This window comes from Cavia porcellus, unplaced genomic scaffold, assembly GCF_034190915.1.
Source record: "Cavia porcellus strain 051 isolate PalLab524CR breed Dunkin Hartley unplaced genomic scaffold, mCavPor4.1 scaffold_31, whole genome shotgun sequence".
Taxonomy (NCBI): domain Eukaryota; kingdom Metazoa; phylum Chordata; class Mammalia; order Rodentia; family Caviidae; genus Cavia; species Cavia porcellus.
The window spans coordinates 43959026-43963061 of NW_026947514.1; positions in this window are offsets into that span (position 1 = coordinate 43959026).

Consider the following 4036-nt stretch of genomic DNA (forward strand, 5'->3'; position numbering starts at 1 on the left):
AGAAAATTGGAACAGATGGTCTTTATCTCAATGTGATAAAAATCATCCTTGACAAACCAACAGCCAACATCATACTAAACAGGCAAAAACTGGAAGCTTTCATTTTAAAATCAGCAACAAGACAAGGATGCCCCTGTCTCCATTCTTCTTCAACATAGTCCTGAGAACTTTAACTGGAGGAATTAGACAACAGAAAGAAATAAAAGGAATAAAAGTAGGAAATGAAAAAGTTAAACTATCGTTATTTGAGATGACATGATACTCTAATTAGAAGACCCCAAAAACTTCACCAAAAGACTTGTAGATTTAATAAGTAAATTCATTAACAAAGTCAACACTCAAAAATCAATAGTCTTCCTGTACAGGAATAACAAACTCAATGAGGGAGAAATCAAAGAAATGATACCTTTTACAGTAGCATCCAAAAAAAGGAAATATCTAGGAATCAATCTAAGAGAGGATGTAAAACACCTCTACATTGAAAACTACTTCATTCTGAAAAAAGATTGAAGAGGATATTAGAAAATAGAGAAATGTCCTGTGCCTTTGGTTAGGAAGAATCAATATAGTGAAAATGACCATACTTCTAAAACTGTGATACAGATTCAGTGCAATCCAATCAAAAGTTCAATAGTGTATCTCATAGAATTAGAGAAAACAATCCTAAAATTCATCCAGAACCAAAAGAGACCTAGAATAGCCAAGGCAATCCCTGGCAACAAAAACAAGACAGGGGACATCACAATGCCTAACCTGAAATTATACTATAAAGCGACTATGTTTAAAAAGAAACAGTGGCAGACAGTCCCAAAGATCAATGGAATAGATTAGAAGATGCAGAAACAACTCCAGACACACTCTCTTTGACACCTTCTCTTTGACAAAGGTGCCAAACACATTCTCTGGAAGAAAGATAGCCTCTTTAATAAACGGCGCTGCAAAAACTGGCTCTACAGATGTTGAAGATTAAAACTAGACACATATTTCACCATGTACTTAGCTAAAATCTGAATGGATCAAAGATCTTAATGTTAAAACAGAATCATTAAATATATTGGAAGACAGAGTAGGTAAAACTCTTGAAGATGTTGGTGTAGGCAAAGACTTTATGAATAAAAGCCTCACTGCACAGGAACTATCACAAAGAACAACTGAGATCTCACCCTACTAAAAAGCTTTTTCACAGCAAGAAAAACCACCAACAGTATGAAGAGACAGCCCACAATGTGGGAGAAAAAGTTTTCTAGCTGTTGCTTAGATAAAGGATTACTATTGAGAACATATAAAGAACTCAAAAAAATCAGACCCCTGAAATTCAAAGACCCCATCCAAAAATGGGCATCTGAGTTGAATACACACTTCTCAGATGAAGAAATTAAAACAGGAACTAAATATGTAAAAAAATGTTCAACATCACTGGTCATTTGAGAGATGCAAATTAAAACAATACTGAGGTTCTACCTCACCACAGAAAGAATGGCTACTATCAAGAAATCAAGAAATAACAAATGCTGGAGGAACTGTGAGGAAAAAGAAACTCTTCTCCACTTTTGGTGGGAATACAGACTGGTGCAACCACTGTGGAAATCAGTTTGGAGCTTCCTCAAAAAACTAGGATTAGAGGTCCCATTCAGCCCAATTATTCTCCTTTTGTGTATCTCCCCAAAAGAATTAAAAACATCATATCACAGTGATATATGTGCACCCATGTTTATATCACCGTGGTTTGTAATAGCCAGATCTTGGAAACAATACAAGTGCCCATTGACTGAGAAATGGGTAAAAATGAGGCAGTATTTTTATACAGTGGAGTACTACTCAGCCATAAGAAAGATAAACTGAAGACTGTTATAGGTAAATGGATGCATCTTGAAAGCATACTCATTAGTGAGATAAACAAGACATACATGTATAAACACCGTATTGTTTCATTAGTGTGAGAAGCTGAAAGAAAAATATATGTATATGCGTATGTGTATGTATATGTATATAAAAAGCAGTTAAGATAGTTATACTACTCATTTCTCTGAGTTCACTAAAGAGAAAGATTTGTGCTGATATCATTTAGACATTGAATGCAGATGTCTTATGCTCTGAGTGAATGATTTGGGGGTGACAATGTGCAAAGTATGTACCATTGTTGCCCCCTGATTGATATGTTTTGAAATTTTATCATACTTTTTTTTTCTTTTCCTTTTTTTAATCATTGAAGTAAAGTGGATTTGGAAAACAAAAGGAAATTCCAGAAAAGTTTCAGACTGCAAAGATGAAACAGAGAACTTGCTTCATGAAACAATTGGCATTAAAAAGCCAAGTAATTGGGAATAGCACTATAGAAAATATTGCCAAAGAGCAACACAAGAACCATCAGGACCAAACCTTTGTAACCTCAAAATTGCAAAGATGAAAGACTATGTTTTGCAGCGAGAACTCCAGAGAACCACATTCCAGAATGGTGGTTGCCTACAGAATTTTTTCCTTGGGAGTAGGTTCATAACAGTCAGAAATTCAGGCATTTGACTCTTACAAACAAGAGAGAAGGAAGCATGGTTACTGTTCCAGTTGGCAGTAGACATTGGTGTTATCCACATTGTGCTGGTTTTAGGTGCATGCAGAATGCAAGAGTTGTAGGTTCAGGAAGACTTCCACTCAGATTTCATAAGAAGGCCTGAGAGGCCAGGCAGTTTGTGTTTCTGACAGGGCAGCATGTGAAGCTGAGTGTGAAGCCAAAGGTGCAATGGACACTATAAAAGACTGAGAAGCCAGGAAAATGGATCGTTTGAGGAAAGATGCATGGAGTGAGCAAAACCACTAAAAGAGAAGCCATGGGAGGGAGCCACAACCAACAGAAGTGCTGTAGGGGCAGAACAACTCAAGACGTTGGAGTTCCCATCTTCCCACAGATAGCAACAGATGCTGGACATGAAACTATGGGATTTAGTGTTTGCCCTGTTAAATTTTGGACTTGCTACCCTCTTATTTGTACCCTTCGGAATTGTAATGTTTGTCTTGTGCCAATGTATGTTGGAAGCGTTTTTTAATTTTATTTTAAAGAGGGTAAAACAAAACAGATCAAAAAGATCAGAAAAAACAATGTAAGTGACACAGATTTCAAAGCAAAACAACAACAGATCAACAGTGGCTACCATAATATCTCTTGTTTTCTTCTAAATAGTTGTCTATATCTTCACACACAATGAATTCATACAAAACAAAATAGTATAAAACTGATCAAAATAGAATAATGAAGGCATGACAGGCCTTCAAAGGCTGACAATAGGAAAATCAACACTGGCTAACACAATGTCTCTAGTTCTCTTCAAAATAGCTATCCATCCCTTCATATATATTGAACTTAAATAATACAAAACAAACTAAAGCCACTCTAAATAAAGAATAAAAGTATTACTGGATTTCACAGTACGGTGATGAGAAATCAGCAATGGATACCATAATGGCTCTTTTTCTTCAAAGTAGCTGTTCATTTCATCATGCATAATATAATCAATTCTCATAAACCATTTAGGGGAAGTTCTAGGCATGTATAAGCTTCTACATGTACATCTGCCCTTTCTGCATTAGAGGGAAAAACAAAACAAAACAAGTTACTAGAAAAACAAGAAACAAAAATGACAAATAGATACCAATAGCAAAGAGCCCAAAACAATGACTATAGGCCTTCAAAACAAGGTGGTAGGAATATAAGTAAGGTTATTATTTTAAATAGTGATTTTCAAAAGAGTTCCTCAGATCACCAGACACAAACATGCAAAATTGATCCAATCCTATAAATGTTAATTTTGTTCCAAGAATTAATAGAATTTGTAGCACAACGATCTTAGCTATTTTAAGTGTGTTTAGAAAAATTTAGATATTTTCTCTTTTCTCTTCCTTTTTTTTCCTCTGTTGGGAGCCGCCGACACCGGTCGCCTTACTTGGCGGACGTAGGGCCTGTGGGTGGGGGTGGAGCCTGAGCTAGATTGCCCCTCCCATTGAGTGAGTCAAGTTGGCGCCTGCTTCCTGCCCCCTGATTGTG